The 24,090-nt window shown below is 41.5% G+C and overlaps 1 long non-coding RNA gene across 2 annotated transcripts in view; it reads right to left on the bottom strand.

Annotated features, from left to right (window-relative positions):
• Positions 1 to 24,090, bottom strand: part of LOC122552890 (uncharacterized) — a 40,758-nt gene that overhangs the window by 11,737 nt on the left and 4,931 nt on the right. The window lies entirely within an intron of this gene.

Below are 24,090 nucleotides of genomic sequence, written 5' to 3'. Positions count from 1 at the left end.
GGCTCTTCAGGGCAGAGTATTTTCCAGATTATGAGTAAAAGCAGTCCAGTCTGGCTCACCCACTACCAAGTTTGATTTTCTTCATTTGGGAGCCTCTTCAACTGTATTTGATACTTCCTACAAGGTACTGCTTGAGATTGTAAATTAACCACAATACATCCTCAATGCTATAGTTTATTATTAAATAATTATTATTGTATATACAATTTAATTTCATCAAATACACAGCAGCATAAATATAGAAATAAACCTCCTTTGCAGAAACAGATGCTTAGCTAGGAACAGCACAAATGTTTGATACTTTGATTTCTTGGCATGATTTTTTTCATTTATCTGGAGATCCTGCCATTGGGCCTGAATCTGGTTAACAGCACCCACTGTGGTGGGCAGCTGGAGTTGGGGCCATATATTGGCCTAGTGACCAACTAAAAGGTATCCAACGAAATCTTGAGGGGGTGGGGGGTTTGGTGGGGCTGCCCCCAGATGCTGTTAGCCCTATCAGCAATCGGACAACTCAAAAGCACCACAGATCATGGTAGTCTGTGACAGAACTCCTCAAATGTCAAGGTGCCCTTAAAGGGAGCTCTGGTAGATTGTGGAAAACCAAGTCCCGAGCCATTGGAGTGAAAAATTTGGTTAAACACCATCAGACAGGTTGCTGCAAGTGACCTCCTGCTGTTTGCAAAATACCCAGATTCAAAAATTACTAACTGACCACTTTGTGTGTCAATTCTTATTGTTTGCTAAGCTTCCAAGCTTTCCTTCCCTAGCACCAAATGGCATTGAAAGCAGTTGAATAGCTTTGATGACATCTCTGCTCACCATTTTGTATATCTTCTTGCCCCTGTTTTGACATAACTGGGAAGAAAGTGTCAATAGTCACTGTCTTCTGTTCCACATTCTAAAATGTGTAAAAGAGGTTATCAAGCTGACCAATTTATTCAGGCCAAAAGTAATTCGCACCGGATTTTGTCATTAACCAAAAACACTCTATTTCTTGCAATACACTTAGCTTCAATGAAACATAGAGAAAAGAAGGGATTTCTGATCTACTACAATGCAGTTTAAACTACATCTCTTCAAAACCCCTAAATATAAACATACTCAGTCACGATTAAGAGACACAAAAGACAGATGATTTGACGCAAACACTTTGGGTGGAAATGAGTATATATACAGGATAAACAAAATTCTAAAGGTCAAGAGTTCAGATATGAAGGGTTTGTTAAATTGACTTACATCGTGCTTTTTGAGTTTTAAGCTTTGACTTTAAGGTGTTGGACATTCTGCACTTTAATAATTGATCAGGTAATCCTAATCCTTTTCTTAGTAGATTTCTTTCCATTAAGATTTCTTAGTTTTCTGTTTTCTCATATGAAGAGAGTAAAGGAGAGGGAATGATGGATTCTTTCAATTTACAGGTTCTGGGTGGTTCTCCTTTCTGGTCATCTGAGTACTTACTGCTGTTTAGAACTGTACAGTTCAATCTTTCAGAGGGCTGTGGTCAGGCAGAATTTCCTTGTCTCAAAAGGCCTTTGTTGCTACTCACTGTCACTTACTGCTTCAAAACGCAGTATCATTTGCCGTAGCCAATATATAGCATTTGGATTGGAAGTTGCAAGTATCTCCTTGTCAGACAATCATAGTGTCCTACAGAAAGGAGACAGGTTCTTTGGCCCAAACTGGTCCTTGCCGACCAAAATGTCCATCTATGTTCATCCCATTTCCCCTCACTTGGCTTATATCCTTCTAATCCTTTCTTATCCATGCATTTGTCCAAATTCCTTTCAAATGTTGTTAATGTACCCGCCCCAACCATTTCCACTTGCAGCTCAATCCATATGCTCTGTGTAAATGAGTTGCCCATCGGGTTCCCTTTTATTCTTTCCCCTCCAACCTTAAACTGATGCCCTCTAGTCCTCGATTCCCCAAGCCTGGGAAAAAGACGGAGTGCATTCACCCTATCATGCCTCCCATGATCTTATATACTTCTATAAGGATCCCACCATCCCCTCCAGGTCTCCTTCACTCCAAAAAAAAAGTCCTAGCTTGTCCAACCTCTGGCTATAACTTGGACTGTTGAGTCCTTACTGTATCCTTATACATTTCTTCTGCACTCTTTCCGGTTTAATAACATCATTCCTATATGAAGGTGACCAAAACTGAACACAATACTCAAAGTGCAGCCTCACCAAAGTCCTATATAACTGCAACATAACTTCCCAACTTCTATACTCAATGCCCTGACTGATGAAGGCCAGTGTACAAAAAGCTTCTTCACTGCCCTATCTAGCTGTGGCTCCACTTTCAGGGAACCCTTCCTGAATACCAAGGTTCCTCTGTTCCACTACACTCCTTAAGGCCCTACCATTCACCATGAAACTCCTACCTTAATTTGACTTTCCAAAATGCAAGACCTCACACTTATCTATATTAGTGGGCGGCATGGTGGCCCAGTGGTTAGCACTGCTGCCTCACAGCGCCAGAGTCCGGGGTTCAATTCCCGCCTCAGGCGACTGACTGTGTGGTGTTTGCACGTTCTCCCCGTGTCTGCGTGGGTTTCCTCCGGGCGCTCCGGTTTCCTCCCACAGTCCAAAGATGTGCAGGTCAGGTGAATTGGCCATACTAAATTGCCCGTAGTGCTAGGTTAGGGGTATAGGTGGGTTGTGCTTCGGCGGGTCGGTGTGGACTTGTTGGGCTGAAGGGCCTGTTTCCACACTGTAATGTAATCTAAAATCTAAACTCCATTTGACATTTCTCGGCCCACTTCCCCAGCTGATTATGGTTCTGCTGCAATGATACCTCCTACTTTAGTATTGTCTGTAAACTTACTAATCAGATCTGTACATTCTCATCCAAATCACTGATATAGATAACAAACAGCAATGAACCCAGCACTGACCCCTGATGCACTCCATTAGGTACAGACCTCCTGTCCAACAAGCATTCTTCCACTATTATTCTCTGTTACCATCAAGCCAATTGTGTATTCAATTTGCCAGCTCTCCCTGGGTTCCACATGATCTAACCTTCTAGAGCAGCTTACCATTTGGAACCTTATCAAAGGCCTGACTGAAATCTGTTAGGACTGCGTCTACTGCCCTGCCTTTGTCAATCTTCCTGGTCACTTCATCAAAGAACTCTAACAAATTTGTGAGGCATGATCTCCCATTCACAAAACCAAGCTAACTATTCCTAATCAAACCCTATCTTTCCAAATGCATGTATAGCTTACCAACCACAGATGTCAGGCTTACTGGCCTATAGTTCCCAGGATTTTCTTTGCAGTCCTTCTTGAATAAGTGCACAACATTCGTTACCCTCCAGTCTTCTGGGGCCTCACCCGTGGCTAATGATGATGCAGTCCAACATTCAAGTTTGCATCACATATAGGTAGGATGGTTAAAAAGGCATCTATCACTCTTGCCTTCACTGCTTAGTCCTTTGAGTATAGGAAGTTATGTTGAAGCTGTACAGAACATTGGTGAGACCTCTTCTGGAGTACTATTGTCCCCCAGTAGGCAGGCGGGACTGGTTTAGCTTGGAATCTGTTCAGCATGGACTGGTTGGACTAAAGGTCTGTTTCCATGCTGTATAACACTATGAATCTACAAAAGAAAACAATGTGGTCTCTGCTGCTATGTCTCATGGTGTTATGGTCTTACATTTCCATCCTGTCACCAATAGGTTGGGAAAACTCAGTTCCTAGAAAATTGAACAGTGCCTGCCACTCAAACTAATTAGCTTCATTTTGAAAAGCGATACCATTTACAGATTCTTTATGAAATATGGAGCTTTCATTTATTTTAACTAAAGAATTGAATCTTTCAGTGGAAACAAGCCTATACTGAAACATAGGCAGAATTGAATTCTGGAGGGCTGATTCCTTTGACACCAGTGAGCTCAACACTTCTGACATATTAAGCAATGAACGACATTGGTCATAAAGCACAGAAAAGTCCAAGTTGGTGCACGTATCAATGGAGCAGTAATTAACATTGACAATGATTACATTTCTGTTGGGCATATCATTCTCTTGTATATTTGCTGATCAATAAGCAAAAGATAACATCTATTGGTTTTTCTGTGAGCAGCACCTATTGAAGAAAAAGATATGCGTTCGAACCACAAAAGTTCCCTTGGAAAATTAGCTTTGGAGGCTCGAATTAACCTGAGTTTTAACAACAAAAAGACATTAAGTTTAGAGCAGATTTAAAATTACAGTAGAGAAACGGTAAGTTTGTCAGTTGCAGTAATAACTGCTACTTACCCAACTACCAAAAATAACTGTCTGAATTCAGAGTATAAATTTCTTGCTAAACATTCAGGAATGTTTCTAAGTATCTTGAATCAGCCTGATCATAAATATTGTAAGCTGTTTCCAGCAAAGGCCTGAGCTTGAGTCTTCTGGTTCAGCAACAGGGACACTACCCCATGACGTAAGAATCCCAGAACTGCTCCTTCTAAATATGGGCATGACCACATTGGGGGTAGTTAAGGCTTTAAATGAGATTTTATCAATTTTAATACCCACACCTGTATAATAATAAAATAGCTTCTTCCCTTTTCCTCAGCTGTTCATTTGTTTCACTCATCGGTAGAGAGTTTCTCCAATCATTAAGGAAGATCATATATGTCAGCCTTGAAAACTAGCAAAATCTGGACAATCGCTTGGTAAAAGCTGCCACAGATGGACAGTCAAACCATTGCACAAACACTTAACCTTCAGCAGTGTATATGCACAATATTCCTTCAACTGTGTTAAAGGAATCAAAACACAAAAGCATGAAGACTGAAGGGGAAATCCTTAAGTTGAAGACACAAAATTGCTGATGCGGTTGTAAGAAGAGATCTATAGACTTGATCCATCATATCACCTCAAAATACTAAATTAAAAATGACGTATCCTGGACAATTCCAAGCACATTATCTTTCACAAAAAATTTAAAAGAAAACAAAGTGGCATTGGAATTTTCAATGGAAGAATCAAAACTTATGCAAAAACATGTCATTTGCAACTGACTAACTAGCATCTCCCATGTTCAGCACCAACAATGGGGCAGTGGTTTAGTGACTCCAGTATTTAAAGAGTCAATCCAAAAACAGAATTTAACAGAGCTGGAAGCAAAAGAAGACTAGGTGTGACAATGGATTCAGGATGTTTCAAGTCTCTACCCTGCTTCAATAAAGCCTTCTTCTCTGTACTGCTGGGGGCTGTGAGGAATTGGAGAGAGATAATCTTAAACAGCAATGGAAGGAGGAAACCACACTGTGGCCAGAGGCAGCCCAGGAGCTTAACAGGAAGGCATTTTGCCACGCTTCTGGATTCAGTGCAGGAAATGCTTTAATGACCTAATCAGTTCATGATAAGTGAGTGTAGCTGCACATTTACCTACATCCTGTTGTCAACATCACAGCACCCCTTGACTCTGCTTTCTCATGACTATTCCATCACATCATTTACAGCCTGTTATCTTATAAATGCATCCGCCCTTTTCCTTCTATACTTTTCCTCCCATCCATTTCTATCCATCCATCATTGACACCCATCTTTATATTGATGTAATTTGATACCTCTCTCACATTGTCACCCTCAACAAAAGCAATGCATCTATTGGGTGAACACTTGCCATTACAATCATTCATAGGTCAGCTCTTTCCCCTGTTGCAGAATACTAAGATGGAGACAATCAAACATGGTCCTACTCAGATTTTACAGCTAACAACTGCAGCAGAGGAAGATCTGAAGGCCAGTGAAATCAGACATCTCTGGCTATCAAAGATTGTGAGAAAGAATATATAAGAGGATGTGTTTTACTCTATTTCTCATTTTTCTAATTTTAAATATATTTATTTATAATTCTTCCTCATCAACCAAAACCTGTTCTGAGTTTATTTCTGCTCTGTTCACTGGACAGCACTGTCTTGTGTTGGGTTATGGTTCCACTGCCATCAGCAGTGCACTTGTACTCACCAAAGTAACCATTCTTCCTTTGCATGCCCAGAGACTGAATCTTCATGCATTTTTCAAGCGAGTACAAACAACAAGGTTAACCTTACTGTCCCGTTCTGCCGTGAGCACTTTCCAACAAGGGTCACTGGACAGTGATCAATCTCAGGAACTCTGCTTAATTTTTGTCAGAGATGCAGAGGTGAATTGTCACACCCTCTCTCCTGCCTTTTAGGATATACAGTAATGCAACTCAGTACAGGGTCACAGATAAAACCTGGAGTTTACAGCTCAAAATGGCTCAATAATACTAGTGAACAGTTACTGACATCAACAGAAATTATTATGAATATGATAAACTTTTAATAGCAGTTGCCAGCATGTAAACCAATTTGCCATATTTGGATTGTTAAAATGCACAGTAGGTAACATACTCATTGAATTCTTGCTTGCTTGCGATAATCCTGATTCTATCTGTTATTTTGAGTAAATCTCAATGACATACACTGTGCCTCTATACAGATATTGTTAATGGTATAATCTGTAAACCAATTGCAACTTTGGGTTCCAATTGCAACTTTGTACCTATGTCTAAGTGAAGAAGCTTTCCCCAAAGGTCGGAACTGGTCAGAAGAGGATCAGGATGTGAAGATTCCCTGAAATATTATTTTTACCATATTTTGTAAGGTAAGAAGAAACATTACGGGTCCACTAGGCCTCACATGTACTATACAGGACTTCCCCAATCCAGCCTTGGGCTGCTGTCGGTTGGGTAGGGAATAAATCTGACAAAAAGCCACTGAGACTTAAATCCGTCCCTTGTTTTTGGTGCAACAATGGTGGAAACCATGCAGTTTTTTTTCTTTTTATTATCATCTCTTCTATCGGACCTGGTCCATGAGATGAAGGGAGCTGAAATAAACACTGACAGTTTATCACAATGAAAGTTCAAACCACAAAAACCACTTTAAGAAATTACTTTTTGACTGATTCTTCAGAGTCGAAATAACTGTTTTGCAATAAATTTTGCTGCATAGTTCAAGTAGACTTGAACACTTTCAAAACATCACAGTCAATACAAATTAATACAATTTTAAAAAAACCCATTGGAACATTATTTCTTTTATGCTGTACCTTGCTTTCTTGCAGCAAAGATGCAGACTGTGACCATGAAACATACAAAGGTTTATTTTGCGCTTTCAATTTTATTTGAATCATTTTATCAGCAGGGTATAATTCAAAAGATAACATGTGGCTCAGTGGTTAGAACTGCTGCCTCACAGTGCCAGAGAGCCGGGCTCACTTCTATCCTCGGGCAACTGTCTGTGTGGAGTTTGCACATTCTCCCCTTGTCTATGTAAGTTTCCTCTGGGTGCTCCGGTTTCCTCCCACAGTCCCAAAATGAATCGTAGAGTTCCTATAGCGTGGAAGCAGGCCATTTGTCCAATTGAGTCCACACCCAAATCCACCACCCTACCCTATCCCTGTAACCCTGCATTTGCTATGGCTAATTCAGCGAGCCTGTACATCCCTGATACTGTGGACAATTTAGTATGGCCAATCCACCTAACCCTCACGTCTTTGGACTGTGGGAGGAAACCAGAGCAGCTGTAGGAAACCCAGATTGGCCATGCTAAATTGCCTATTGTGCCCAGGAAGGTGTGGGTTAGCCATGGGAAAATGCAGCATCACAGTGATAGGATTGAGGGGTGGGATGCTCTTCAGAAGGCCAGTGTGGACTTGATGGGTCGAATGGTCTGCTTTCACATTGTAGGGATTCTATGATTCTATAATTAATCGAATTTATCAAATCAATTGTGGAGAGGAGTTTAATAACATCCTTTCACGTGAAACTTGAATGATTGTAACTTGCCTCAAACTTTAAGTTGAACCATTAATTCACATCTGTACCTTTGCAAAGTACAAACTGATTAACTACAGAGCACTCCAGGCATTGGCATGCAAAGAATTCCTTATTATAAGATGCTTGCAAAAGTACAAAACTGGATTAATTCTAAGCAGCTGTTCAAGTCCCAACAAAAATAAAGTATTCCTTGTCTTAAATGTTGTGTCTCCCTGTGGTAATTTTATATGTGTCTGCTGTATTACACACATGCATATGTACCTCAAAACTGACTGGGCTATTATTGGTACTGTAGAAACCTTTGGAGCATAATCTAAACACAACACAATTAACCTAAATGTGAATTGGATTTTCATGCAGCTTGTTTAGAAAACACTGCTCATATAGCGTCAAATTTTCTGAGATGAAACTTCTGCACTCATCTTGATGTTCTATTTGTCTCATGTGAACTTTCATGATACATTTTCCGATTGTGTTGAGTTTGCACATTCTCCCCGTGTCTGTGTGGTTTCCTCTGGGTGCTCCTATTTCCTCCCACAATTCAAAGATGTACAGGCCAGGTGAATTGGCCATGGTAAATTGCCCATAGTGTTAGGTGCATTAGTCAGAGGGAAATGTAGGGAATGGGTCTGGGTGGGTTACTCTTCGGAGAATTGGTTTGGACTTGTGGGCCGAATGGCCTGTTTCCACACTGAAGGGAATCTAATCTATGGCTATCGATGATACAAATATCTCAGCAAAGGACCCAGCAAACGCTTTCCACAGGGTTTTAGGGTACATGATCAGGTTCTGGAGATTTATCCATCTTTATGCATTTGGAGCTATTCAGCACTGCCTCCTCTGTAATATTTCCCCGCATTCTGTATCTTCCATATCCTTCTCCTCAGTAAATCCTGATGCAAAATATTAATTTAGTATCTCTCCCAAATCCTGCAGTTCCATACATAGGCTACCTTGCTGATCTTTAAGGGGTCCTATTCTCTCCCTAGTTGCTCTTTTGTCCTCAATGTATTTATAGAATCTCTTTGCAATCCCCTTAACCCTATTTGCCAAAGGTATCTCATGTTCCTTTCTGCCCTCTTGATCTCCCTCTTAAGTATACTCCTACTGCCTTCATAGTCTCTTCGGGGTTTACTTGATCTCTGCTGTCAATACATGATATATGCTTCCTTCTTTTTCTTGACCAAAACTTCAATTTCTCTAGAAACCCAGCGTTACCTACCCCTACCAGCCTTGCCCTTCACCTTAATTGAGCTTACTATCTCTGGACTCTTGTTATCTCATTTTGACAGAGGTAGAAGTAAGGAATCTTTAATGACAGAGCATACCTGAGGCTGGATAGCATACGAAGGTATCAAATATTTTTCATAACTGTGGCCAGGGAGGGAAATAGAATGTAGAACATAGAACATAAAGCAATACAGCGCAGAACAGGCCCTTCAGCTCTCGATGTTGCTCCGACCTGAGAACTATTCTCAGCTTGTCCCCCTACACTATCCCAAAATCATCCATGTGCTTATCTAAGGATTATTTAAATCTCCCTAATGTGGCTGAGTTGACTACATTAGCAGGTAGGGCATTCCATGCCCTTACCACTCTCTGCGTAAAGAATCTGCCTCTGACATCTGTCTTAAATCTATCACCCCTCAATTTGTAGTTATGAATGGTGCTCACAATGGAGAACATAAAGAATTAGCTGATGGTTATGCTCAATCCCTTTTCTCAGTACTGTTGCATACATTTGTCTTAGTAATGGCAGATTAGAGGCATCCTCATTGAATTGCTTCTCTCAATTTGTAAATCCTCTTCTTCCCACCCGTTTCTATGGCCTTTTCCTCAAAGTGGGTGAGAATCCTAAAACCGGGAGCGCCACTTCTTGTCACATTGTACTCCTGATGATTATGAGCACGTTTTTCCTGAAAGCAGACAGAGTGATTGAGTATCATCCCATACTCAGTTTCATACTTCATGAAAATACATGCTTATGTTAGCTCCTGAGCCCCCTCCAGTAAGTGCATGACACCTACAGTATCCTGGTGGTTAAAAACAATGACTGCAGATGCTGGAAACCAGATTCTGGATTAGTGGTGCTGGAAGAGCACAGCAGTTCAGGCAGCTGCTCCTTGGATGCTGCCTGAACTGCTGTGCTCTTCCAGCACCACTAATCCAGAACCTACAGTATCCTGCAATTCATACAATGAAGACAGTATGAAGAGGCTGCACATATTCAGTCTGCACGGTTGATCTGTTGCTGAGGCAAGCCACCCAAAGTCCTAATAGACATTCCTCTATATTTGCATATTTGCCTATCACCACTCAACTCCAATCATGGCTTGTTAGGGAACATCATTCTCCAAAGAGGGAAAAAACAATGGTAACTGACTTCAGTTTCAGCAAGTATAGTATTTTGCCAGCTGCAAGTTGTGATTCTGAAGGCACATATTTCTCACTCACGGAGAGTTTAATTTGATAGGTGAACTTAATTCTACAAAGATTTTCTTTTCATGAATAAGAATTACGTCGAGAACAACATGCTGATATTTGCCGTTGAGAAACTTGATCCACCGTCAAACTTCCCAAAATGTCCTACCATAGTTCCACTCAGCCATCAGGAAGTTAGTTTTTAGCCTCGTGCTCAATTCAGTTTTTCCACTTGTTTCAAGGAGGGAAGTTGGATGGTCTGCAGTACATTGCAAATTGGCTTGAGAGAATAGGAAATGGATCTTTTGGATACATGAATTCAGAGTGGAAAGATTGAATGGAAAGATTTGGAGAAGAATGCTTTTAGGCTCGAGTTGATTGCTTTGACACTCAAGATAAGGAACAGCACCATGTGCTCAGTCTGGGTAACAAGAAGCCCACTAGACTCTTCAGTTGGCTGTTGGAGGTGAGAGTAAGTGGAGTAAGGATAAAGGTTTACAGAGACAGGGCATAACATGGTAGAGCCGTGGCCTGCCTATGTTTTCATTACTGTGTGTGGAGTGTGTCAGTAAAGGGTTTCCTTCTTTATACGTACGTTTATTCAGTTCCTATAACAGATGGTTTTCATGCCGATTAATACTTTCCACCTCTCAAGGCTGACGACAGTCCACAAACCATCTAATTTTCCTAATCAGCATTTCACTTTTTCCAGCTCATTTTGTTTCTAATATTTTAAACTGAAATAAAATAAAAATAAAAATCCTGTGAACGCTGGAAATCGGAAACAAAAAAAATGATCAGTTAGCATCTATAGAGAGAAATACAGAGCATTAAATATTTAAGTTATATCATTGATGATTTCCTGATTACACATAACTACATGCTAATGGACATGTTAATGAGAAGAATCCAGTGAAATAGCACTGGCTTAGATTTGTAATTTGGGTGGAGTTAATAAATATTTATTGTTAAAAGATCTAACAGGCTAGCTATATTCTTACTTTAAAGTACAACCTCATAGACATCAACTGGAACTCAACATTAGAGGCAGAAGCTGTCAGAAGAGGAGAGTGAGACCCATTAGTCCTTGATGTGGCTAGCTATTTCTGCAGGTAGATATTTAAGTGAGTTGTTTGGCAGATCAATTTTAAGAAGTACGTTCTATTTCAAAGACAAATAGGGGTCCTATTGAGGAAACAATTGTGAGAGCTTTTCTGGGGAATGGATGTAAAAGTTGGAGTTAAGAGCATGGTTTCACCAATTAACTGTTATAAAGCATTGTGATGATTTGAGTGCCAAAGATTAAGAATTCGGGAGGTTAAAGGTTCGTACCAAATGATTCGGGGCAGGATCTTTCTAGGAGTGTACACAGAGTGGCTTTTAAAGAGTTAGGAGATAGGACAAATGAAATGGTCAGGGATTGTTTTCTCTGTGGTTGAGTCTAGGGATGTATTATAAAGTTGAAGGGTTACTGTGAACATGGGTGAGAAAGTTTGCCTGAAGAGAGAGGTTTGGTTCAGGTGAGGAATCGGTGAATTTCAAGGAGAGATTGCAAAATAACAGATAGAATTTGAAATCATTGAGAATGAGGAGTCATTGCAGAAGCTGAGTGAGACCAAATGTTCCACAACGTGTTCGACAAAGTACCTCAAAAAAGATTAAGTTAGAAATGCCCATGGTGTTTAAGGCAGAGAAATAGTGTTTGAGCAGGAAAGAATGAGTAGGGAGAAGGGGTTCTTTTTCAGGTTGCCAACCTGTCACCAATGGGGTTCCATAGGGATCAGTGCCGGGACTGCAACCGTTTATAATGCATATGAATGTCTTGGATGCACTGTAACCAAATTTTCAGACAACACAAAAGTAAGTGGAAAGGCAGTTTGGGAAAGGGATGCAAACAGTTTACAGAGAAATATAGATCATTTATATAAATGGGCAAAACAGTTGGCAAATGGAGTATAATGCAGGAAAATGTAAAGTTGTTCATTTTGGAATGGAGATCAAAAAACAAAGTATTATTGAAACTGAGAAAAAACCCCTGCAGGAACTCCTTCATTCGTCAGCAGCAGAGGGATACATGACAGCGGGGACCAGTGGGCTACAGGGAATATATTTGGGCAGTAGCTGAACCCGAGACACGTCACGTGTAGTGTCTCCCACCTGCCCTCTTCCTCAAACCAAGAAAAAAGGGACTCTGTGGTATGTTGGTAAGGTAAGGTTTCCCATTTTTTCTATTTCTTCTGTATCATGTAATTGGTTAAAAAATTACATTTTTTATTTATCTATTAATTAGTTATTTGAAAAAGACCAGAGCAGACAAATATTATGAAGTATTTAACTCATAAATTTATGTAAAGTAATCAAGTAACTAACTAAGTAGAGATGGCTGAGCAGGTGATGTACTGTCGCTATATGATGTGGGAGCTGGCTAATCCCAGTGTAAATGGCAGTGACCACATCCACAGCAGGTGTTGGTTGTTGGAGGAACTCTGGATCAGAATTAGTGATCTGGAATCTGAGTTTCAAACACTGTGGCACATCCAGGAGGGGGACAGTAACCTGGACGCTTTGTTTCAGGAGGCAGTCACACCTGGTAGAGTAAGTCATTCAAATTCAGTTAGTGATCAGGGACAACAGGGTGTGACTGTAATTGAGGCAGGTAGGGGGATTCTGAGTTCAGGAGTGGAGGAGCCTCAACTTTTGACCTTATCCAACAGGTATGAGAAGTTTGTTCCCTGTACGAATGAGGGAAAGGGCAGTGGGGAGGATGTGCCAGCTGACCATGGCACCCTGGTGCAAAAGGCCATTCAAGGGGGGGGGGGGCAAAAAGACAAGTGAGAGTTATAGGGGATTCTATAATTAGGGGGACAGATAGTATCCTTTGCAAGCTGGATCGGAGGAAGGGAAAGGGAAAACGCCAGGGAGTATGATAGTAAATAAAAAGGTAAGCAGCAGGTTAGCATTTGTGCAGGAAGATTTAAATTCAAGGCAGATTGAAAGAAGCAAAAAGGAAGGATAACTCAGGAAATATTATTAGAAATGTTGGAAATCATGAGGGTAAGAAAGCTAGCATAAGGGGACACTTCACCTGAATGCTCGTAGCATTCGTAACAAGGTTGATAGGTTAACGTCATAAATCATCACGAAAGAATATGATTTGGTAACCATTACAGTGACATCGTTACAGGATGGTCACAACTGGGAGTTAAATATCCAGGGATACCAGACTATTCGGAAGGACAGACAGGAAGGTAAGGGAGTTGTGTAGCTCTGATATTCAAGGATGACATTAGAGCGGTGCTGAGAGATTATACAGTTCTACAAAGAATGAGGTTGGATCCATTTGGGTGGAAATGAGAAATTCTCAGAGGAAAAAGTCACTGATAAGCATAGTCTATAGGCCACCAAATAATAACATCACATTGGGGCAGGCAATAAACAAAGAGTTAACTAATGTGTGTAAAAATGGTACATCAATTATCATGGGGAACTTCAATCTACATGCAGATTGATCAGACCAGCTTGGTCAGGGTAGCCTAGAGAAGGCGTTCAGAGAGTGATGCAGAGAAAGCACAGCCGATCAGGCAGCATTTGAAGAGCAAGAGTATCAATGTTTCGGGCAAAAGCCCGTGTTCAGGAATGAGGCTGTGAGCTGAGGGGGATGGAGAGATAAATGGGAGGGGGTGCAACTAGGGGGAAGATAGCTGAGAGTGCAGTAGGTGGATGGAGGTGGGGGATGGTCAGAGAGGAGAGTGGAGTGGATAGGTGAGAAGGAAGATGGACAGGTAGGACAGGTCATGAGAGCGGTGCCAGGTTGGAAGGTTGGAACTGGGATAAGATGGTGAGGCTTGCAGGGGGGGTGGGTGCGGAATTGACGAAACTGGTGAAATCCACATTGATACAGTGGGGTTGGAGGGTCCCGAGATGGAAGATGATGTGTTCTTCCTCCAGGCGTCAGGTGGTTAGTGTTTGATGATGGAGGAGGCCCAGGACCTGCATGTCCTTGGCGGTGTGGGGGGGAGTGAGTTGAAGCATTTGGTCACAGGGCGGTGGGGTTGATTGATGTGGGTTTCCTGGAGATGTTCTCTGAAACGCTCTGTGAGTAGGCGTCTGTCTCCCGAATGTAGAGGAGACCGCATAGGAAGCAACAAATACAGTAAATGACATGTTTGGAAGTGCAGGTGAAACTTTGATGGTTGTGGAAGGCTCCTTTGGGGCCTGGGACGGGGGTGAGGGGAGCTGTAGGCGCAGGTTTTGCAATTCCTGCGGTGGCAGGGGAAGATGCCAGGAGGGGAGGGCGGGTTGGTTGAGGGCGTGGACTGACAAGGGATTTGCTGAGGGAATAGTCTTTATGAAAAGCAGATAGGGATGGGGAGGGAGATTTATCTCTGGTGGTGGGGTCCATTTGTAGGTGATGGAAATGGCAGAGGATGATGCCATGTATACGAAGGCTGGTGGGGTAGAACGTGAGGACCAAAGGGGTTCTGTTCATGTTGCAGTTTAGAGAATGAGAAGGGGAATTTAATTATGAGATATGATGAAATGGCCAAGGCATTGAACAGGTATTTTGTCACGGTCTTCACAATGGAGGGTACTAATAACATAGACTCATAGAGTCATAGAGGCGTACAGCATGGAAACAGGCCCTTTGGTCCAACCTGTCCATGCCGACCAGATATCCCAACCCACTCTAGTTCCACCTATCAGCATCCGACCCACATCCCTCCAAACCCTTCCTATTCATATACCCATCCAAATGCCTCTTAAAAGTTGCAATTGTACCAGCCTCCATCAATTCCTCTGGCAGCTCATTCTGTACCAATACCACCCTCTTCGTGAAAAAGTTGCCTCTTAAGTCTCTTTTATATCTTTCCCCTCTCACTCTAAACCTTTTCACCCTCTAGTTTTGGACTCCCCAACCCAGGGAAAAGACTTTGCCTATTTACCTATCCATGCCCCTCATAATTTTGTAAACCTCTATAAGGCCACCCCTTAGCTCCAGGGAAAACAGCCCCAGCCTGTTCACCTCTCTCTATAGCTCAAATCCTCCAATCCTGGCAACATCCTTGTAAATCTTTTTCTGCACACTTTCAAGTTTCACAACATCTTTCTGACAGGAAGGAGACCAGAATTGCATGCAATATTCCAACAGTGGCCTAATCAATATCCTGTACAGCCGCAACATGACCTCGAAACTCCTGTACTCAATACTCTGACCTTGACAAAGAGACAAAGGTAGATGAGGACCTGGAAACAATTATTATTACAGTAGACATAGTGTTGGGCAACCAAATGGAGTTAAGATGGAGTCTCCTGGCCCTGATGGAATACATCCCAGGGTACTAAAAGAGATGGCAGGAAAAATAGTAGGTGGACTGGCGGTAATTTTCCAACATTCGTTGGACTCTGGGGCAATCTCAGCAGATTGGAAAACAGCAAATGTGACTCCTCTGTTTAAAAAGGGAAGCAGACAAAAGATGCGGAATTATAAATCAGTTAACTTAACCTCTGTCATGAGGAAGATGCTTGAGTCTATTATCAAGGAAGAAATAGCAAGGCATCTCTTTAGAAATTATCCCACTGGGCAGACGCAGCATGTGTTCATGAAGAGCAGGTCATGCTTCACAAGTCTTTTGGAATTCTATGAAGACATTATGAGCAAGGTGGACAATGGGGACCCAGTGGTTGTGGTGTACCTAGATTTCCAAAAAGGCCTTCGACAAGGTGCCACACAAGAGACTGCTACATAAGATAAGGATGCATGGCATTTGGGGTAAAGTATTAGCATGGATGGAAGATTGGTTGACTAACGGGATGCAAAGAGTGGGGATAAATGAGTACTATTCTGGCTGGGAATCAGTGACTAGGGATGTATCTCAGGGATTGTATTGAGACCACAATTATTTACAATTTATGGAGATGATTTGGAGTTGGGACCACGTATAGAGTGTCAAAGTTTGTAGATGACACTAAGATGAGTGGCAGAGCAATGTGTGCAGACGACTGTGAAACTCTGCAGAGAAACATGGTTACATTGAGTGAGCGAGCAAAGGTCTGGCAGTTGGAATACAATGTAAATAAGTGTGTTTTTGTCGGAATAATAGTACAAAGGACTATTATTTAAACGGTAAAAAGTTGCAGCATGCTGCTATGCAGAGGGAACTGGGTGTCATTGTGCATGAATTACAAAAGTTTGGTCTGCAGGTACAACAATAATTAGGAAGGTAAATGGAATTTTGTCCTTCATTGTGAAAGGGATGAGTTTAAAAGCAAGGAAATTATGTTGCAGCTGTACAAGATGCTAGTGAGGCCACACCAGGAGTACTGTGTGCAGTTTGGGTCTCCTTACTTGAGAAAGGATGTAGTGGCATTGGAAAGGTACAGAAGAGGTTCACTAGGTTGATTCCGGAGTTGAGGGGGTTGGCTTATGAGGAGAGAATAAGTAGATGGGATTATATCATTGGAATTCTGAAGAATGAGGGGGGTTCTTGTAGAAACATATACAATTATGAAGGGAATAGATAAGATATAAGTAGAGAGGATATTTCTACTGGCAGGTAAAACTAGGGCAAGATGGCATAGCCTCAAGATTAGAGGCAGCAGATTTAGGACTGAATTGAGAAGGAACTTCTTCACCCAGAGGGTTGCAAATCTATGGAATTTCTCGCCCAGTGAAGTAGTTGATGCTACTTCAGTAAATGTTTTTAAAGCTAAGGTAGATTTTTTTGTACAATAAAGAAATTAAGGGATATGGCAAGAGTGTGGGTAAGTGGATCTGAATCCACAAAAAGATCAGTCATGATCTTATTGAATGGTGCACTGGGCTCGAAGAGCCAGATGACCTACTCCTGCTCCTAGTTCTTATGTTGTTATGAAAGTTGCAACACAAAAGGACTTGGGGGATACTTGTACATGAAGCACAGAAATCTAGCACACAGGTACAGCAGATAATCAGGAAGGCTAATGGAATGTTGGCCCTTATTTCAAGGGGGCTGGAGCATAAGAGCTGGGAAGTCTTACTGTAACTACAAGGTGCTGGTGACCACATCTGGAGGACTGTGAGCAGCTTTCATCTCCTTTTTTAAGGAAAGATATCATTTCATTGGTGCAGAAAAAGGTTTATTAGGATGCTCTCCAGTATGGAGCGATTGTGTTATGAGCAAAGGCTAAATGGGTTGGGTTTCAACTCATTACAGCACAGAAGAATGAGAAGTGATCGCTTTGAAATATATAGGATTTATCTGAAATAAATAATTGTAAGTTTGAAAAGACAGGCAAGGGAATATATATGGCTGGTTGATTGGAGGAGGATAAGATGCCAGGTAAGAAGGGAAAGACATAAATGTGCCTTGGTGACAAAGACCAAAATGCAAATCTTCGAATGGGGCACATGGTGAATAGTACTGTTAAATAAGAAAACTTTGCTAAAGGAGAAGGTCATGATGTGGAGGTGCTGGTGTTGGACTGGGTTGGACAAGGCCAAAAATCGCACAGTACCAGGTTATAGTCCAACAAGTTTATTTGAAAACACTAGCTTTCAGAGCACTGCTCCTTCATCAGGTGCTAGGGAGAAGGTAGCATCTCTCAGAGAAAGGGCATTAATCAAATAATTTGTAGTAAAGTTGTAAATGGTAATTAGCAGGTATTACTGTAGGTAATGTTACTAAACTCAATATGTTAATAATAATTTAATGATACACTAGTGTATCAGATGTAGTATTGTGCTTAAGATAAATGCAAATGCTTTATTAGAAACCACAAATAGATGCTGACAAACATGAATATATTCAGCGTGTGTAATGCGAAGGGACAGGTTTTGATGTTTCAGGTTTGCATCAAAGGAAATGCGTGACTTGTTTTACCCCTACCAACAGTTATTAACAAACCTACTGTGCGTTTTGAACATTTTCTATTTTAGTTTCATGCTTTTAACCCACTCATCAGACATGGTGGTATCATTTGACTTGGTTCAATAATATAAAATGAATGATAATGAATTGCCACCCAGTTTTACACCTCTCCCAAAGTTTATTTCCACTAACTTTAGGAGAGATGCTAAGCAAGTTGATGATTTGCTATCCATGTGCCATAATTATACAAATTCAAAATTGCACCTAATTAATCCATGAGTTTATATTAAGCATCCTCCATCATTTAAACTTGATATTGTGATTCCAGTACAAAGGATTGATAGTCCAATTACTAGAAGGCTACCGTCAGTGGTATCAAAATGTATTAGTTAACCCCTGAGGTTTGTTCTACTTTCATTACCACAGCTGCTCTATCTAACTGCTCAGGCAGCATGAAGAAAATGTCAGTGTCCCAGCAGCCTTTATTTGCTGGTGTTGTGAATGAAAATTTTGTGTTTCATTCTGGCTTTTAGCCACACTACAGAGAAGAAAATGTTTAGCTAAGTCTCTGTTTGCATGTAATTTTATCTTCAGGCACCTGGCCTGTTATGAACATGCAGAAGAACATAGACAGTTCTGCATTCTGTAAGTACAGGACCTGGCATGAGTTCAGATCCCTATTGTAGACAGGCTAATGGTGCATACTCCATTGAACTTACCCGCTCACATTTATCTAATCATTACTTTTCTATAAAACCCTGCTACTACACCCTCTTATTATCCATTTGGATCTCTGTGAATTGTTTCTTCCTCACTTCTGCCACCTATAGAATTGGAATGCCTGAAATTTATATTAAATCTGATCCTTCCTTAAGGAATAGTTTACTCACTTAATGCAGTGTTCCAAATCTGATATAATTTGAACATTTGCTCAGCTACTTGGACTGCAAAGTTAGCTGGGGATTGAATTTCCAACCTAACCTCCTAAATTAATGGTAGCTACTTATGGACAGTAGTTTGATTTCTTCTAGAAAGAAATGAGAAGTACCATGCAATTTCTGTCAGCTTGTCACTGGTGCATATGTGCAACAGCACCTCTGAGCTTGAAAGTATCTTCTCTAGTAGAAATTGTATTATACATTGCATGTACATTGCATCTGACACATGAAGTGTATTATATGAGTAAAGAAAAGCTTGCTGAATACTTTCTAAATGCACCTCAAGTCTCAGCTCACTGGTTGCATTTAGCAACATACAAAAAACTCATTCTTCCTATCTGAAAGACTTCTTTAACATCAATTTGTTATTATTCTAAAAGGGGTGTGGGTGCCATTAGCTGGGCCAGCATTTATTACCCATTTCTAGTTGCCCTTAAGAAGGTGGTGGTTGCTTTCTTGAGTGATAAACTGTAGGTGGACGGATTCCAAGATTTTGACACAGTGACAGCGAAGTAACTGCGATATGTTTCCAAGTTAGGGTGGTGAGTGGCTTGGAGGGGAACTTGTGGATGGTGATAATCTCATGTATCAGCTATCCTTGTCTTTCCAGGTAAAAGTGGTTGTAGATTTTTAAGGTGCTGTCTAAGGAGACTGGATGATTTTCTGCAGTGCATGAAGATGGTTGATGGGACACACTGCTACTATTGAACAGAGTGAATATTTGTGGATGCAGAGCCAATCAAGTGGGCTGCTTTGTCCTGGATGATGTCAAGCTTCATGTTTGCATACACTCAACAAGTGATTCCAACCTTCTGTTTCCCTGCTTAGCCATTGTGGGAAACTTCAGTGCTTGATTGTTCTGCTACCCAAAGTTGCTGTGAATGATTGAAGATAATTCTTTTCAGAATCTTCACTCTTCTAAATGCATTGAGAAGGTGAAAGGATTGCAATGACCTTTCCATCTGGCTTTCACATATTCTGAATTACTGACAATGAGAAAAGAGGAGGACAAGCAATATGAGCGAATACCATAGCTGGGGATTGTATCAAACCTCTCAATACATCTCCCTCAGGGTGTCGATGGTAAAATAACACCTTCACTGTAGCTGACAGAGAATCTATGTATGGGTTGTGCTTATATGTTATGGCTTGTGCAAGGATTGTGTTTCACCAAAAGCAATTAGGCATCAGTATGAACTGCTGCCGGAAAATCTCAAACTGCTCACTGCAGGACCGAAAGAGTCAAAATAAAGCTGAATGTGCCCTCAATTTCTGTGGCTGTGGTTCTTTGCACTGAAACACTGGAGATCTCTGTAATATCAGCCAGAAAGCTATAAGAACTGACATTACAAAGTGTAAAATGACAGCTAAATAGTCAATGTGGGTAGTAGGATGTGAATGCTGGAAGGTCATTTGGCTGCTGGCAGTAGACCGACAGCACTCAGGACAACCAAGCCTACTTATGGTTTAACTGGTTGTCCTTTAAAGGTACTGCTGGGGATCTCTACCAATAATGTGAGTCACCTGGCTGCCACGGCAGATATGCTGAGTATTTCCCTGGGAGAAATCCAATGTTTAAACATTCAAAGTCAAGATAACTTTAACTGGCAATGCTGCATAAGTGTTCAATTTTGCCAGCAGGCATCCCATAGGAAGTTGCGGAAGGTTGTTTTGTAAACCTCCATTGTCATTGCCAGACTGCTGTGTGTGTAAAGGTAGACCCACTTTCGGATGTGGCTGTGGGACCTGATGACATACCATGCTTGCCATCCATCAAGACAAATGCCTTTCCCTGTCCTCCTCTGCTCATCATGTGAAAGGAAGTACTTAGGCTGCAACACTGGACTCCTGAGTACTGTTGGAGTCTGTGCAATGGGAATGAAGAGGTACTGATGGTGGCTGACCCACTTCTGATGTATTTCGTGCAGTACACTCTGTATGGTACTGATGCAGAAGAGCCTGTACAGAGCAGGGAGAGTCAGAAACCTATGACTTCAGTCAAGCCTAACACTGACTTTGCACTCAACCTATCATTTTCTCTGTTTTATATCAGAATGTACTCTGCCCATCCCACAATATGTGCTTTAAAGGAATCAGCATGGGACTTTCAGATAAGAAAGCTTTTGACCATGATTTGTTGCTGCAGAGTTTATGGAAGTACAGTGAGCCATTTGTTGAAAGAGCTGTTTTGGAATCAAGGTATGTTATTTTGGACCTTCTACGACCTATGAGAAATTTCCTTTAAACACTCGCATAGGAACATGTACAAGGGATGTACTTCCAGTGCGCTTTTTAAAGACATGCATTGATTCACTGCGGTAATGTGCTGAAAACTAAGCCTTAGGTTATTCACAGATATCAAAAATGTGAAAAGATTTGGTCAAACTAAATCAACATGGTGGCACAGTGGTTAGCACTGCTGCCTCACAGCCTGAGGAATCTGGGTTCGATTCCACCCTCGAGTGAGGGCCTGTGTGGAGTTTGCACATCCTCCTCGTGTCTGTGTGGGTTTCCTCCAGGAGCTCTGGTCTTCTTCCACAGTCCAAACGATATGCAGGTTAGATGGATTGCCCACAGTGTCAAGAGATGTGCAGGCTAGGTGGATTGGCCATGGCGAATACAGTGTGATAGGGTTAGGTGGGTCTGGGTGGGATGCTCTTCAAAGAGTCAGTGTGGACTTGATGGGTTGAATGGCCTGCTTTCACTTTGTAGGGATTTTATGAACTATCCAAAATTCTCAGTTTATCTGACTGACAATCTCACGATAAAAGAAACTGCCCTATACTTAACAAGTAAATAACTGTTTATTGTGAATATATTCACTTTAACCAAAGACAAAAAGAAAATATGAAGTAGAATTAGATTTATTGTCATATACTCACATGAGTATGATGAAAAGTTTACAAGTCACCACTTATTGTGCCATCTTTGATACCAAGATACCTAGGGTACAGATTCTCAAGTACACATTCTTAGGGGAAAAAATAGAAAAATATAGAAATTAATAAGTCCAGCAATAAGCTAGATAAAAAAGTAAGAATTCAGAATAACAACCCTTCCAACCCAGATTGCATGGGCTTCACCTTGAGTGCAGGAATACCAGAAATTGAGTCTATGCTGAGGCAGGGAGGTTGAGCACACATTGAGGCCAGGAAGTCAAATCCATGCTGAGATTGGGAGGTCAAGTCCACAATGAGGCTGGGAGATTGTGTCCATGTTGAGGCCAGGAGATCAAGCCCGCACTGAGGCTGGGAGATTGAATCCACGCTGAGGCCAGGAGGTTGAGGCCGGGAGGTCAAGTCCACACTGAAGCCAGGAAGTCCACACTGAGGCCAGGAGATCAAGTCCACACTAAGGCCGGGAGACCGAGCCCCCAGTGAGGCTGGGAGATCGAGCCCACACTGAGGCCAGGAGATCACGTCCATACTGAGGCTGGGAGATTAAACCCACACTGAGACCGGGAGATCATGTCCAAACTGAGGCTAGGAGGTTGAGGCAACAGATTCAGTTATTAATGTATATCAATTATTTATTAATCCTTTTATAAATTATATTCCACTCCTTGTTAAATTCCCTCTCTCACATATAGACAGATGCACAAAGACTGAGGTGTGGATTATAGAGTGGAAAAAGAAATTGAAATCAGGGAATACAGTTCATGAGCACCAGTCTGTACCACAGGATTTGATGAGATTACTTCTTTCTCTTTCTTCTGATTCATTGATGTTGATCTAAAGTCATTTGTACACTGACGTTCAGTCTTTCATTCACAGACAAAGAATTAATCTTTTCAATGTTGCTAAAGATGATTCATTCCTCCGTCAGAAGGGGATTTACAGAGAAAGGCAAGAGGGATACAGCTTGCTGTTACTGGAGACTTTCTGGTATCTCCACATAGGAGAGAGAAAGAGAGAGATTTTTGATGCTTTCACTTTGCAGCTAGATCTTTCTGGGCCCACAATGGTCATCTGGCCATGAGCCAAACAAAATATTATTGTAAAGCAATTGCTCCGTAGTTTCGAACTTATTGACTTTGCTCTACTTACTTCCACTTTCAGTATTCCAGGAATGGGCAACATTGTATACAACTCACAATATGTTCTAGCAAATGTGCTTGTTAAAACTGCACAGTCCCCTTGGCTTAAGTATCTCTTCCTTTTTGAGTCCACACTCCAAACATAAAGATGTGATGCTTACAGGCATCACCTTGGGGCTTTCTGGTTAGATGCTTCTGATCTTATTTTGCTACTTTTTTACAGTCAGAAGTGAGTGGAGTTGGACTTTTCCAAGTGTTTCAGGAATTTGAAGGCGTATTGGGGAAAAGCCTGCTGTCACTTTTGGAAACTTTCATTGCAGTTCCTCTTCAGCTGTAGCCTGACTCTCCCTTGAGCATGGACAAATATTCACGCACTCTGGTTGATGTTTAACCACCATGCCATACACCCTACTTGTCAAAGAGTCATAGAGTCATAAGAGGTGTACAGCACAGAAATAGACCCTTCAGTCCAACTCGTCCACGTCAACCAGGTATCCTAAATAAGTCTTGTCCCATTTGCCAGCATTTGGCCCATATCTATCGAAACCCTTCCCATTCATATGTCCATCTAGATGCCTTTCAATGTTACAATTGTACCAGCCTCCATAACTTCCTCTGGCAGCTCATTCCATACATGCACCACCCTTTGCATGAAAAAGTTGCCCCCAGGCCCCTTTTAAATCTTTCCCCTCTCACCTTAAACCTATGCCCTCTAGTTTTGGACTCCCCTATCCCAGGGAATAGATCTCGTTTATTTATGCGCCTCACGAATTTATAAATCTCTAAAGATCACCCATCAGCTTCTGATGCTCGAGGGAAAACAGCCCCAGCATATTCAGCCTCTTCTTATAGCTCAAACCCTCCAAACCTGGCAACATCCTTGTAAATCTTTTCTGAACCCTTTCAAGTTTCCCTTTAGGTACATCTTGTCTGAAGGCCCTCTCTGAGTCCCCATGCCCTTTCCCCAGTCTCCACTGTAGACTCACAGTGTCAGTGTCCAGTAGGGGAATATCACACACAGGCAAGCAATTGAA

Source organism: Chiloscyllium plagiosum, unplaced genomic scaffold, assembly GCF_037043375.1.
Source record: "Chiloscyllium plagiosum isolate Xiang-an unplaced genomic scaffold, Cpla_swu_hap1 HiC_scaffold_10, whole genome shotgun sequence".
Classification (NCBI taxonomy): Eukaryota; Metazoa; Chordata; class Chondrichthyes; order Orectolobiformes; family Hemiscylliidae; genus Chiloscyllium; species Chiloscyllium plagiosum.
This window is presented reverse-complemented; position numbering and strand designations above follow the sequence as displayed.